Source organism: Pezoporus flaviventris, unplaced genomic scaffold (assembly GCF_033815535.1).
Source record: "Pezoporus flaviventris isolate CSIRO_AGI_PZ_B2104156 unplaced genomic scaffold, CSIRO_AGI_Pfla_v1 ptg000016l, whole genome shotgun sequence".
NCBI lineage: Eukaryota > Metazoa > Chordata > Aves > Psittaciformes > Psittacidae > Pezoporus > Pezoporus flaviventris.
Genome location: NW_026892564.1, coordinates 4,586,579 through 4,602,788, shown reverse-complemented (window position 1 = coordinate 4,602,788; position 16,210 = coordinate 4,586,579).

The window sequence follows — 16,210 nt, the reverse complement described above, 5'->3', positions numbered from 1 at the left end:
CTCCTGGGTCAGTCTCAAGCGACCAATGTCCTGAACCGCCTGCATGCAGGGTTGGGTCTGCGACTTCCAGTGCACCTTATCACCTGCTGTTTCGTCCCTCGCCTGTCGCTACAGGGCTTTGCAAGTGTGGGTAAACCCTTTGGGCCTGCACAGTGGATTTTTTGGGTGAGGCACAGTGTGCGCAGAACTGGCCCCACCCTTCACACCTGAGGTTTATCTGCCAGGGCCTAGTGAGCTTGGACGATGACAGCAAAGTCCTCAGGCCCTAGGTTTGATTAGAGTGTCTTTCTCTTAGATGGATGGCCTTACAGGGCTATACGAGCTCCATCTGCCCAGGTTTGAAGTTAAAGTTGTCCTTCTCCTAGGATGGTTGCCCGAAGGCTAGTGAGCCCATCCTGCCCATGGGCACACTTTGTCTGACCCTTCAGTTGAGACCTGTCTGGCATGGCAGACCCTACCAGAGGCATATGCCACCACCAGCATAGCTATCAACCTCACAAGGGCACACAAGCTCTTTCCCCACGACAAGGGGGTGTCCACTCTTACCAAGCTGTACACTTATTAGGCTAGCTACCAATACATGTGAAAATATCCAAGCATATTAAGACAACAGGAATAGGCTGACCTGAAGTATTTTGCACCTTCACCAGCGCATACTCCCACTGCGAACTACTCTTTTGGTTGGTTGCCTGCAAGTCATTAAGCTATTGCCTTTTATCTTCACCTGAGCATGGTAAGGCTTCATCACTTTATCAGGGTCTTTTCTAAACCTGTTCACACCCTTTTTGAACAGTCTTCAGAGACAGGTATGCAGCAAGCCTTCAGCTATTTGCCTCCTACAAATTTGACAGCTGCTCTTTCAGAGTGCAGGACTGCTACCAAAGAAGCATCCTCTGTTCCCAGGGGCTAAATGCTCCTTGAGTTTCCCTGTCCTCCAAACTAAGGAGTTCTTTCTTCTGCCCTTCCCAAGTAAAGCAGCTGCACAGACTGCCCTCTTAGCTATGTACTCATCTACAGCTTTTTAGTGTTGCCTGAGCAAGCTAATATATTTCCCCACGGAGGCTTCATTTAGTGAGAGACAGGGAAGCCTAGTTCCAGCTATCACTGGTCTTACCTAAATATCTGCCAAAAAATGATCACAGTTCTGCCATTTAAATTAATTGTCATTTAACAGTTAATTAACAGAGATACAAGCAACCTATAGCCAGAAGAAGAGCTGACATTTCAGCTTCCATACTTTCCTTTCTGGGATGAGTTAAGTGTTGCCCACAAACAGCCTTCCCCATTTTTAAATGTCTTTCAGACTAACACAGTTTACTATCCAGGGTTTGCTTATGTGATCTCAAAATAAGTGTTGAGATTTTCCTCAGGGTTGATATCAACCAGGGGCCAGGCTTCAGTCTTTCTCTTGCTTCCCTTCTCCCACCAACATTTTCTATTCAGCAAATATCTGAAGTCTACTATCCTATAAGTCTATGAGCCTGTGTACCACATTGTCTTTTCCTTATAGCACCTTTTCCTTCTGTCTCTATGAATGCATGGAAAAGGCTAGGATCTAGATGCGGAAGGTGAATGTGCACAGATCGAAAATTATTATTTCACGGAAAAAGTAGGGAATGGGAGCTAAGATCCCCTTGATTTAAGCATGTTGTGGAAGGATGAGTAGAATCACAAAAAAACCTATTATTGATAGCGTGACATGGGAGCAGAAAATGAAATCTAACAAAAGATGCTACCGCAAGAAATTTTCCTGTAAATGCAGATAAATTGAAGATTATGAAACTGGCACAGACATGTTTTACTGAAAGAGGATTAGAAATACCAGGTTAGCCAAAGCACATATTAATATCGAGAGGAGAAAAGGCTGCACCCGATTACGAAGAAGGTGTGTATTTGTCTGACAGAGGAAGAATGTGTTTCCAATTTCTGCTTATCATCCGTTTCTGTCAAAAACTTAGACACCACGAGGGATAGCTACTGGGTTGTAAATGAAGACAAAAGGACAAGAGTTGCCTGAATTTGAATCCACCTGACATATGTCCAGGACACAATTTATAAAATTAATGTGAAGATTTCTCTTGGCTAAATCTGCCATCAAAAGTCAACACCCCACTGAAAAGACTCAGGTTGGGAAATAGTCTGCTACAAGAAAAGTAAAGGTAAAATGTTGACACCTAGGTCTTTAACGTGCTGACATTTATTCATCCCTACATGTTTTCCTAACTGTAGTACTGAGAACTATTCAAAATGGTATGGTTAAACTTGCGTATGTATGTACATGTGTCACTGAAATCTGGGAAATAAACTCTCTAACCAGAATGAAAGGTTAGAAAGCCGGCATTACTTTATTATGGTACCAGGTGCATGGGGTATTGCTCCCTCTATCGTTCACACAACAAGAGACAGTTTACAGCTCATATATATATTTGTTATATATATATTCATTATAATTCCATGAAATGTCCACCCAATTCTCTTTACTCATGCATATGGTAATTTGGGCAGATAAGTCTCCAATGCAAGTACTGTGAATTTTGAGGAGTGGTCTCTGTGGGCTGTGGGGGTTGTTTTGGGGAGAAACACCCCCATTCATTTTATCCTTTTATGAAAACCCATTAGTTAAGGACATTGGAATGCATTTAGTCTTTCCAGCTAACTGCATGTTCTTATTTGGTCTAATTTATGACCCTGAGAGGCTCCATGAGTTCTTTTCTTTCACAGCCATTTACTTGTTTCTCAGGCCTTATCAACAGGAGGAAGGCCTACATTGGTTTGAGAGAAGATATCTGGTTACCTTGTTGCATGCCTTCCTTATCTCCATATCCTCTATACACAGTAAAATTATAGCTTAAGGATCCTTGTAGCCTTGTCTATGTCTAAGTCTCTATATTCAGTGAGATACTAATATGATATTAATTATACAGTGAAATACTAATTTAATTCAGTATCATGTGCAGTATTAGAATTTAAGCCTGTGTGAAACCTATAAAGTTTAAATGGAATTATATTAGTCATAGGTGCTAAAAGGGCAACATATAACCTTAAAAGTGCCTTAGGAAAAAATGTGTCTTATTAAGGATACTTTTTTCACTAATTTAGGTGGAGAGGTAGGCAGGAGATGAGGAAAAGTAAGTGGTGATTTTTTTTTTTCAAGTAAATATTACATTTTCAAGGACAAGTAATGGTTTTTAAATTATATCTAGAGATTACTTTTTTGTTTTCAACTCATTTTGAAATAAAGAAATTCTCAAAGTGACATGTCATGAAACAAAACTGTGACAAGTCTTATGAACAAAGGCCTGGGTCCTGCAAAGATTTATGTACATGCTTACAGTTACAACATTTGGCTATTCTCATTGACTTTGATAAACCTTTTCAATATCCAAGATCTTCTGTGTCTACACAGCTTATATATTTCTGTGTGTGTGTAAACTTCGTCTTCTTACATTTTTAAATTTGCTGCCTCTCCAACTTTAATCTTTCCAATTCTGAAGCTGGCAAAGTCTATGCTTTGCTTTGTTTCTCTCCCATAAAACATTTCAAGAAGACCTCATGTAAATCAAGAGAAGTCTCTGGCAAACAAAAGATAATTTCCCTAACATTGTCAGTGATCCAAGAATACTACTATTAGAAATACCAGTAGGATCAAACAATGCCTCTGTGAGTAAATTCAGCATTCTAATCATTCTGTCTCAGACCTAAGCTTCCTTAGTTATGTATAAAACAAGCACAAAACCAAACATAAAGATTTCTGTCTTTTCTTTTGCAGTAAACTATAAATTGAAGAAAGTTAGTTTCTGCCTTAGCTTCCAGATATATGTTAGTTTTCTCAAAAAAGTTGATTTTACGTAACTCAGATGGAATTTGTCAGTAGCAAAGTAACTAGTGTGTTGATTTCCAGGGGAAGAAAATTAAAAAAAAAAAAGTGTTTTAACAATATCACATTTGCCCACTTAAATTTTTGAGACAGAAGGGATATCATAACTGTGCCATTTGCGCTAGTGAAAGCTTTTTAGGAGAGGAAAGTATGCTCACGAGCCATTTGTTTTATTAGCATTCTTTGTGGGTTATTTACAGATAAGGAAATTGTCACAGAATCAAGCACCTTATTGCAACTATTGCAGTGGGTCTCATGGCAGGATCAGTTAAATAAATTTATAGGAATTTGCACGGATGCAGGGAGTCAGCTGAGCTCAGGTTACAATATGATGATAACTAGAAGTTTATTTTAATCAGTAGCTCCAAATGCACTCTAGCATCTAATAAAACTGCAGTGGTTGAGAACAGATGAAATTCACTGGTTGACTCCATCAAGACAAGCAAAGTCACAGTAGCAGTAGTTATAGTCATATCAGTACTTCTTAAGAGCTTTGATATATAGACATTTAATTATTTTTGGTGGATGTGGAAGCTTAAGTATAGCAAATCAAAACACTGACAGTTGCCTTGCTTTATAGGTTGTCCATTATATGCTTTAGACATTGTTTCTGATCCCAGTTAGAAAGCACTACTAGTGCCTAGACAGGAAGACATCAAAAAAACCTCACCATTACTTTCTCAGAAGCATAGTTTGGACACCTAAGATATGCTTTAGAGACTTAACCTCTAAGAAGGTCTGATTACAGCTAACATCCGCAGGGAAGAGGCAAGAACCCTAGTTCTTCATTTGGATGAAAATCTGAAATGGTGTAAACACTTTTTTAAATAATAAATTACTACGTCTCAAATTGTATTCCAGCTACACAGTGATATAGAAAATCATTCTCCTTCTGCATTTAGGCTTATAACTGTTTTATCTTGAGTATTATATTCATACAGAAATTGTAAGAGATTAAAGAAGGAAGGGGCAGAGGAGCTTTGTTTTCTTTTTATTTATGTCAGTAAGATTTGACAATTCACTAGGCTGTTTTTTTATGCACTAGACTTTGTGGACCATGTCAAGGCAGCTTGCAGACAGCACATTTTTTATTTAGGAAATGTATGCCTAATGGCTTTAGTGTCTGAATCAAATTTTGTGTAGTGCCAGCTTTGGTTTCATTTCATTTGGAATCTGGCAGAAAAAAAGTCACAGAAGGGAAAACAACAAAACCCCACTCCTTGTTTATGTCCTTTCCCCAGCCACACTTGAGGCAGACTATGAATTAATTATGAGTCCATATGAAGCCAATACCTTGGTGACTGAGGTTTGTATGTGTTTTGATGTTTTATTACAATATTATATTCAGTGATTGTATTTCCCTTGTTTTTGTTTACATTCAGAGTTGCAATGATCTATGTGCATGTGTTTCTCAGGGTTTCTTTTAACAAGATGAGTTATCTGAATGTAGTTAATTTAAGTGCTAAATATGTTCATTTGGTACATATTCAAGTAGTTGCTCTAAAAAAAAAAAAAAAAAACCAAAGAGGAATGCTGAATAGCTTATTTAGGTCTAAGAATTGCTATTCCCCTGCAGGTCCAAATGAGCTATGGGAATGAATACTTTTTTTTATCTCTGGAAATAAATACAGACCTTTGACATTAATTATGGATGTGTCTTTATGGAAAGTATGGATCAAAAGAGAATATATACAAATAATTATATAGCAAATGTATACAGTACTGTCCCAGAAACAGATGCAAATCACATTGTAACTTCATAATAAATAATTAGAAAGTTACTATTAAAGAGGAACATGAATCATTAAATAAGCATTTACAGTGTTATAATGTTTGTTACAATGGAGTCAAATACTGGAGACCTGTGTTGAAGAGCTCAGATGCAGGTTACACCCTTAGAATACAAATACAAATACACTCTTAGGATACTCAGAAGGGTTTCAAAAAGCTTGTAAGTAATTGTCTCACAACTCTCCAGATCTTCTAAAAGAGGTAACAATAACCTTAAAAGATCTAAACTAGGAATATTGAGTTTATGCGGGAAATGAAGTCATGTCTCTGCAACAACAGACGCTGCTTGGGCTGTTTACCATGTCTCACATAATCTGCTTCTCCTACTTGGACATTGATGCTGCAACTTTGCAGTATCATACAGCACAGCTTGATACAATACAGCTACATAGCCAAGACTCGGATCTGCTAAAAATTGTTATTGCTAAGCTGAAAGAAAGTTACTAAGCTAAGGCCACTGCAGATAATAAGTAAAACCAGAGTGTAGTTGTTGAGATAGTGAGTGGCTCAAGGATTCAGGAGGAAAAATACTGACACAAAAGGATATAAAACTCTTAAGCTGCATATAACCTGTTTTCATTGTACGCATAAAAAAATCTCAAACAAAAGTGACCTACTGAGCTAGATTGCAGATAACATCCTACCACAGGCAGTGTAAGAATTCAAGCCTTAACAAGCCTTTGGGTTTGATGTAAGACAGCAGTGTAAAATTTGAGAGCCTGTCATACTGAGTAGGTAAGACTACATGATTTAGACATCCTTTTTGAGCTTAGCTTCATGAATTTAAGTCTCTCAAGGAAAGGATAGCTTTGATTTTTAAAGAGAAGCAGTTAGAATTAGAATTGCCTAGATGCTAACAGCAGCATCTTTCCCAGACTGGCAAGGACTTTGTAAGCAGAGGACCCAGAATAACTGTGTGAATAGCTTCCATAACAATAGAGGATTGTGCTTGACAGTGATATGAAAGAAAATTATGTTGTAGAATGCCTTAACTGCCTGAAATAAAGAGGATTTTTCAGCCATGTTTAAAATATGTGTGTATAATATTTTCCAAAACCAGAAAGAGCATGCCAGGAGAATCAGCCCACAAAGATAACAGCCTAGCCAATGCCTAGGTGGCCCTGAAATGGTAGTATCAAAGAGGTCAAAATATTTCATATTTTGGCCAAAACAGCCTTCCTTGCTGGCATATTTGTTTTCATCAAGAAGCTTTGAAAGTGCAAATGAGCCTCCTTCAAATCTCAAGTCTCAAACCTTTGAATTCAAAAAGTGACTTAGAAGTAAGCCAGACAAAATTTCATATGAAGGCATTTTCAGAAGTGCAAGTATTCTCAAGATGGAACAGTACGGAGATCAGTGATTTAAGAGTAAAAATACTAACAGAAAAGGGTAAAAATCTTATATGGAAAAAAAATATGTAAAGAATAGACAGCAACACAACAGCATGAAGGATTATCCTATACGAGAGAGCTTCAGAGGCTAATACCTCTTCACTTCACAGGCAACTGTGGGGTTGCCACAGTCCCTTCATTGGACCTGATGAGTATATTAATACTTACCCTCCTAGCTAATTAATTTTAGCTATTTATCTGTTGTGTACAGTCACCAATAAACTCTTGCTGCAGAGACTGGGATTGGTAAAAGCTCCTGAAGTGGCCCAAGCTGGGTGGAAAGACAGCTCTCAGCACAGTGTGCAGGCATTCTGGCTCTATCTTATTTTCTGTCCAGCTAAGTTAACCCTGAATTATTTAAAAGAAGGTGAAATAACAAAGCCATATTTTCCACATCCTATTATTTTAACTATCAGGAAATAATGTAAGTGCAGTACCAGGCTCTCACTACCCTCTCCTTCTACAGCAGTCATGCTTTGAAAATTCAGTGATTAGGTCATACCATCCCTTCAGAGAGTGCTGAAAAAAGGTTAGGGGATTCCTCTCAAGATAAGATTCTTCTTTCTGAATTTCAAGTAGAATCACATCTTTTGCAAAGAGTGGTCTGACTTCAGCACTAAAGCTCCACAGAGGAAACAGAGATTATACATTGTACATAGCTGTTTCCAGGCAGCTCTAGGAAGCTTCCAACCAAGCTTGGGATTTTTTTTTAATTCATTTTCTGAAGTTCTAGTTCTCTCAACACATTATATAAGAATCCTCATCAGTCTTCATAATCCTCCCTGAGGCCATTCAGATATAGTTTAGGATTCTGAGTATGTGAAATTATGAACATGTGCAAGCTGTTGCGGGATTGCAGCCTGGCCTAATGTGTATTTGCAGAGATAGTATAACTGATTAGTTTTGCTGATTTCAAGGAAAAAACATCAACATTAAGTCAAATATATACAGTACACATGAAAATCCACATAGATAAAAAAGCACTGAGTCTTAGTAGAAGTCCTCTTTCTTCAAACTTCAAAAAAATTAAGGCAAAATTAAAATGAAGAAAAAACAAATAAACAACCACAATAAAACACAACCCCAAAACCAACCCTCTTTATTCCATTGAAATCTTAAATATTTATTACAAATTGGCAGTACTAAACCACTTGGGGAATGAATAATTAATCAGTAGAAATGTTTCAGAAGTCTTAAATTATCAAAGGTTTTTAATAATTACTTTACAAATTCAGATTAGCACAAGTAGTGAAGACTTCAAATGCTGTGGGAGGTGGAAACACAGTAAGAAGCTGAGAGCTTTAAAATTTATAGAATACGAGTCAAATATGTTTTGATCCTATACTGTCTTGTTACAAATGAGACAAATACTGTAAGTATGAAGTAGCATGGATTTTCTGATGCTCACTGGAGTTACCAGCAAAGCTTTTCACAACTTTAATGATCCAGAACTAGACCCATAGAAAAGTCACTGTATCAATGATAAACAGTTCAGGTATTAATAACACTTCAAAGCAAGTGAGCTTGCAGTTGCTGTTAGAAAATAACCTGATTTTTTGAATCTTATAAAAAACACATTAAAGGTTTCTAAAGTACCATTTTATGGGAGCAAATTAGTAAAACTCTAGCGGATTAAGTTCAACTGTAAAAAAAACCAAAATAAAACTGAAACCCCAGACCTCCCCTCTCCCCCAAAAGACTGAAGAAACCTCCACATGTCTTCTGAAAGAAAATTGTTTCAACTGGAATGTCAATGCTGACCATTTCCAATTATGAAAAAAAGCCTAAGAAATTCATTTAAATTAGACAATATTACCTAAACCGTAGTTCTGACAGTTGTCCTGCAAAGGCAGGATATCCATGAAGAGTCTTTTTAACTGTATGCAAAAAGTAGGAGTTTTCTGTATAAATGATGTGAAATCTTCTTTTACAGTTTTGAAATGTATGCTACAAAGACCTGAATTTGAAAGCTGTATTTGTCACTCTTTCCTTCCATTCTTCTTTCAGTTTAGGAAACAAAACCACATTTTCGTGATAAGGTATTTGGAAAAGCCTCTTTCTCTTTGGTTTGACTTTCCTTCCTCTCTTTGCCAAAGTCCACCAGTCATAGACATTACCATCAGCTGACCTACAAAGACATCAAAATCCGATGTTCCAGCTCAAGTAAAGCAAAACACTGGGGTATAACTTCCCTTGCGTGTTTTTGTGTGCTTGCATTTTTTTTCAGGCATCCAATAGCATGAGCTATCACACTTCTGATAAGGCAGGTATTACTCACATAGATCATACACGGTAGCAAGTTCAGCGTTGAGTTTACCTGTGATCTATGCATACTTAGCAAACCTGACACATCAGACATTCTCAGCAAGGAATAAAGAATCTGTTAGAAACAGTGTAGTATATCTATCCCAGCCTATAAACACCTCCAATCAGTACCACAGTCAGTAACCAAGAGGATTAAAATAAGTGGGGGAACAAAAAGTGGCTGGTAACAAGTACGTGATCCTGCAGTGAGGTGCAGACATATGGAAGTCCAGACATTTATTTTAGCCTGAGCAGTTGAGTCTATTTGTCACTGTCACTTTATTCAGTTGCCAAAAATCTCTTCATTGTCAAAGCATACCCTGTTACTAAGGTATGCAATTATATATTACTTCTTCGCTTGCAAAAGAAAGCAAAAGCATTTCTCTCTCACATTCCATTATACCTTAGTAAGTTGAATTTGCACCTAGCATTTGGAATTTATCTACGTTCCTTCATGCAAAAATTGCAAGGTGTTAATAAATAGACATTTATAATTTAGATCTTATGCTGTAGTCCACCCTGTTTAGTTAAGAAGCAAATGCAATTAGCTGTGATAACTGGCATAGATTTATTCTGGTTATTTATTAGGAGGAAGAAGAAGCAGCAATAATAGTCTAGTAGACTAAACTAAACTAAACTAAAGCAGTTGGATAGAAAAAAAAAATCAATCCTGGTCTTAACTATAGCAGTAGTATAGAATGGATCTGACTTTTATTTTTCAGGAGAGCCACAGTCTGTGGCCCACCCTATACCATCAGCGACACCAGTGAAGGAGAAAAGAGCAAACCAAGAGGTCTGCTGCATTTAAAAGCACTTGACAGTGGAGTTCCTGGTAGAACCCACACAGAGCTTCTATTTCTTTGTGAAAAAAAAAGATCACTCTGATGTAGAGTTATTTTCGGGTTTACAGGAATATATGGGCTGTGCCTACCTGGTATAACGTGAATTAATCCTGTGCTGTATCTGTCCACATTTCACCAAAGAGGTTGTATTGTGTTAATTAACTGTTCACTAACTAGGGTTTTTCTTTCTTAATTCTGTCAGATTTACATGTCTATTTTCTCACGCTCTGTATTTTGTGACAGTTTAAATACAAGCTTCCTACTTGGAAGCTAATGGTTCCATTTCCAGCACATTCTTTTGGCTGAAGTGGATATCATGCAACGAAAATTGAAGTCTTAATTCTCTTAAACTTAACTCTGAAGTTGAGCTTATATAACAGCATTCATCTCATGAGTGATTTATTTCTAGAGTGAAAGCCAGACAGAAAGTAATATAATTACAATGATTGCCTTTGAGATCTCAAAAGGCAGAATCTTGCAAGACCTAAGAGTTTAACCTTATCAAAGATATAGCAGCATCTCAGAGGAGAAGATCAGGCAAGGCCAGAGAAGGCTGGCCACGAAATAAATGTTTGATTGTTGCTGAACTGTTTTCTTTTGGCAAAATGAAAATGAGTTCTTATTTATTAAGCACCGATACAATGGTGACAGCAGACATTCATAAAAAGTTGGATAAGGTACAACAGCACTGTTTTCTCTACTTCAGTACAGAGTATCAAGGGCAGAGGACAGAAAGAAAGAGTAAGACTTCGATCACCACTTAGCAGCTCAAATGAAACAATTATAATGGCGGTATTTATTTTAATTTGAAGATCCAGAAGTATAAATCCACAATACCTTCTGTTTTATTTTATAGCTACATTCTATGATTTGTTCTAGTTTTTAATCTTCTTTCAGAAAGAAACCAGCTCCAAAAAGAAATGGCTACATCAGCATCATATTTTTTCTATTTTTACTTCCATCTTGTGCAAAATAATGTTTTGACCGCCAAGAAACTTGTAGAACAAAAGAAGAACAAGAGCGTAACAAATATCAAATTCCCATAAATGCTGTTATAAAGTAGGTGGCCAGCTTCAAGGGGAAAAAGCAAACTGAATCAAACCAACCTCCTTTGCTTAATTCTGCTTCCTGTTCCCAAGTTACAGTAAGTACTGAGTTGATATTACGTATCAAAGAACCCACAGAAGTCCTCAATCTCAAGACGCATTTCCAGGAAAAGCTCTTTGAAAACCTCAGGTTGTTCATCTGTTTGGTTGGTTTGTTTGTTTTGCTTTGCTGACTTTAAACTTTCTAACATATAAAAGCCACTTGCAGGCTATAAGCTGTAGTTGTAAGCATCCCGTCCAAACTGAAAGGCCGCAAAATAACACCTATTCACATCAAATTCACAAAGTGATTTTTCCTCATCCTCTTGACTTGTTCTCCTTCAACTCCCTCACTTGTTAGTACTTGTCTTGTACACCTCAGTCGTGCACATATTTTCAATTATTTTCTTCTTGGTTTTATGTTAGACTTTTCCCTCTTCCCGTTTTCAATGGTTTTCCTCCCTATTTGATCAAACTTAAGTTTCATAAACTCTGTTAGAGTAGCAAGTCTCAAACATTAGTCAAGATAATTATGACAATATCATAACAATATTATATTCAATATTAATATGTCCAGTATTATAACCAGAGCGGTTAGAACATAATCTAAACATGTTAATAAACCCCTGGGTGCAAACAGGTGACACTAGGTAGACAGGAATTTGGGTTGATAATCAGAGGTCACTGATGTGTACCTGCAATCTACCCTACAATAAGTATGCAGAGAGAAGGATGCCCCCAGTCCTTACAGACGGAAAGCTAAATACAAAAGGCAATTCAGAGTACTAAGAAAGAGGAGGTACGTCCAGCTTCTGTAACAGGTTCAAAAGCTCTGCTGCTTTTATTATATGTAGTGTCTGACCAGCATCCCATCCAGCTGCTCATGAGAACTTTCCAAGAGGCATTTTCACTCTATCTACCTGGGAGCCCAAGTGTCTATTCATGCTTGGGGACTGTATGAAGCAGAAGTTGTCAAAGGGTCAGGTAGTGTATCATTTGAGTTATCCAGGGAATTTCTTCCCCCACAATGAGTCTTCCCCAGCTATTTTGCCTCCAACATTTCCTAAATAACTTCTGTGGTTCATGCTTTGTCTCAACCCGTCCCACACCTGGCCCTTTAGTTATCTTGATTATCATAGCTACCTCAGTTTTTTATTCCAGAAATTAGGTTAAATCTTTATCACTTCTCACTCCCCACAGTTTTTGTGCAGTTACACTGAGACCTCACTTCTTTCCCATTAGCCTAAACAAGACTGTAGGGTACCTCCACACCCCAAATCATGCCTTGGACAGTGACTGTAAACTGCCGCAGCCTTTTACCCTACCTGGAGTTTACCTTTGTCTAATTCACAGCTCACGCTGCAAAGAAAACTCTCCTCTTAAGATGTGGACCAAACCAACTGTCCTCTCTGATGCCCCGGGGAGTATTGCAACTGTTCTGCATTTGTAAGTGAAAATCCTGGGAGCAGGTGAGAAAGGAGAAACAGGGGAGCAGAAAAGCACTGTCTTACCTAAAGGTAAGGGAAGTGTCACCTTACAAGGAAGGTGCCATTTACCCAATCACTGTCACACTTCTGCAGTTAAATTCCATTAAGCTACAAAAGAACCTATGCAAAATAAGCAATGCTTGTGCGCTCCCTCCCAGCACAGCAGAGAGGCTGAGCAGGATGCCGCCACTTCTTACGCTTCGTTAACAAGTGTCCTTGGCTCAGCAGTAGCAGTCATTTTTCTCTTTCTTAGTAGCTGGTGCAGTGCTGTGTTTTTGACTTTCAGCCTGGGAACAGCGCTGATAACACCGATGGTTTTAGTTGCTGCTAAACTCGTCTTGCCAGTTCTCATCCTAAACCATAACGCTGACCAGTTATGTATCAAATGATTTTTAAAGTAATACGAGTGTCGTGGTTTAAGCCCAGTCAGGCAACTCGTTCACTCGCTCCCCCCCTTCTTTCCCTCCCCCTGCTCCCGGTGGAACAGAGAGGAGAATCGAAAAGAACGCAACTCCCACAGGTTGAGATAAGAACAGTTTAGTAACTAATGCACAACACAAATCACCGCTACCACCAACGACAACAATGATAAGAGAAAATAACAAGGGAAGAGAACACAACACCTCAGCACAGCCGACTGATAACTTGCCCCCCCCACCCCAGCCCGACCAAGCACTGACCGATACCTCCTCCAACCCCGCCGTCCCAGCCCTTCTGGGTAACTCCCAGTTACATCCTGGGCATGACGTGCTGTGGTATGGAATACCTCTTTGGTCAGTTTGGGTCAGGTGTCCTGTCTCTGCTTCCTCCCGGCTTCCCCTCCTCCCTGGCAGAGCATGAGCCTCACAAAAAATGACTGCTACTGCTGAACCCAGTAGGAAATATTTCTTCATACAACATGCAGTCTGCGGTAAACTCTAGGCTTCTGAAGCACAGTTCTTTGAGAAAACTACGGAAATGGGGCCTTCCTCTTAGTATGTGCTCCTCTAGTAACTTGCAACTCGAGTGTGTGAGAGGAAGGGGGGTGCACACTTGGTGATGAGGAGGACAGTTCTCTGTGGGGAAGACATTTCTTCCACTCCTCTCCCAGATGGCTGCTGATGCAGTGTGCTCACAGAGTCCCAGGCCAAATTTCAAGCTGTGATCCTTCAGGGTAAGCCTGATTGCAGAACCACTTCCTGCCTGTTTTACAGGGCTCAGAAGTAAAAGAGAGTGACAGACACTGGGAAGAATAATCTGACCTACTAATGCACCTTACATTACCTTACAGGGCTCTAAATTACCTGCAACCACAGAGGGGAAAAAAGGACTTGAATACTTCTGTGAACAACTCAGTAACAGTCTTTGCTCAATACATGGCATCAATCAAAAGAGCAAACAGAATGTTAGGATGCAGACAGAGCGATGTTGAAAATGATCCTGGAAGTGAACAGCATCATATAAATCAACGAGAGAGATTCCTCTGAATCACTGTTCTGTGCTGATTACTTCTTCAAAAAAGGATGTGGCAAAAAGCTTAGAGACAGGCAACCAAAATGAAGAGAGGCTTGGGAAAACATTGATTACGTGGAGAATGAAATGACTGGGACATTTCAGTTTTGAGAGGTACTATTTAGGGTGCCATGAATAAAACATTCACTAAATGGAACTTAGGGAGAGCTGGTTATTTTCTAACTGCTTCGTTCCAGTAGAAATTGTGAATGTGTCAAAACAAAAGGTTTTTGTGGGAATGTATCATTTTAAAAAATTATTTCAAGGGAATCACAGTCAAGGTTTCTGCCTGTCAAGAACTCTTCTCCCATTAGAAACATGCCTCATTTTTCTCCAAGCTGGCTGACTGCGATCTCAACTTTCTGTGACACATCTGTGTCATGAGCCCCCTAGACAAAAGAGAAGGGACTATTTATGTTCAAAACTCCAGGGCAAAGCCACTCTAGGGGCAGCCAAGAATTTAAAACTCAAAATTTCCAGTGCTCAAGGAGCTTGGATCTGACAGCACTGTGCTTGGATCTGGCAGCTCCCCCCAAGTGGAGTCTCTCAGCATTTCATGAGCATGGCTTGAGCACATATGACCCTTTGTGGCTCATGTAGCATACTCTTCTTCATAAAGGCAGATGAGTAGGCACCTACAGACAAGAATCCAGGGGACACCAAAGGATGAAGCACTGTGTCTTTCCCAAGAAGCCTTCTAAGACAACAGTGACCCTGCATGAATAGTCCTTCAAGCCCAAAGAGCAACTTAGTGGTAGGTCTCACAGTTTAGGTCTGCTCCTGTGGCTTAGGTGCTGGACTGGAAGAGCATGACATCTGCAGAATCCAAACAGTTCAGGCACTCCTAGTGAGAAACTGTCTTGATGATCTCATTCATGTTTCCCATTAACACTATCCATAAGTACAGGGCTGCAGATACCTTGATGATAGCTTTTTTTGTCTTCATTTGTATTTATCTACCTCAAAATGGCCAGTTGCTGAGCGGTCAGGTTGGGTCAGTCAGGCTATCCAGGGTGATAACCACCATCTTGAACAGTTGCTCCTGAAATGCTGTTGAACAATGACAAAGTCATGGTACTGTTCTTGGCAGAAGGCCTCCACTCTGCCCCTCCACATGCAAAGGGCTTCCAGCTTCCATTGCTAGTCATCTCCTGTCCTGAGGACGTTACCCCACAAGCTGGATGTTGCCTCATTCTCTAGACACAATCTCTGATCAATAAGAGGCAGAGCAACTGCAGAGACTCTGAGGATTTTTTTAATCCATCTTCCTGATTTGCAAAAGTTGAGAACAGATGTCCACTCAGAAGTATGCTGCAGCTGTTTGAGTAAGCTTGTCATTCCCTCATCTATCATTGGGCCTTTGCAGTGGTCATCAGCATTTCAGACAGCAAGCATTTCAGTGTCGTCTATAAGAAAGCTGGAAATGAATGAGCAGGAACAGAATTCACACTTCATTGAGGGTGATGGTCATCGGGACAGTGATGTGCAATTATCGTCTATGCGGGACAGGTGAAAGGACACAGTAGCAAATCCTCATGAGGTCCATTGTCCTGATGGCAAAGGTTTCAGGAAAAAGTTTCCTTTGTGAGTGCTTGGGAATGCATCTTTTCTCCAGAACTCTCTAATATGCACAATTACAACTTTCACCCCAAACCTGGTGAACACCCTACTTTATCCTTAAATCAAAAAAAAAAAAATTACAATTTCACAGTTTTCTGACAACAGCCTGTGGAAAATTGCCTTTGCAGGGAAACACAGGTATAGTGACATCATAAAATTCCTAAGAACTGAGAAAGCAAAGCGCTTTGATTTCACAAAAGTTATTGGGGAGGTATTAGGAAGGGGGGAACATGATGACACAACTTGTACAAAATGAAACATTCAATTACAACCTTTTTGAAATGTCAGAATTTTTAACAGAATAAAAATACCAATTGTCTGT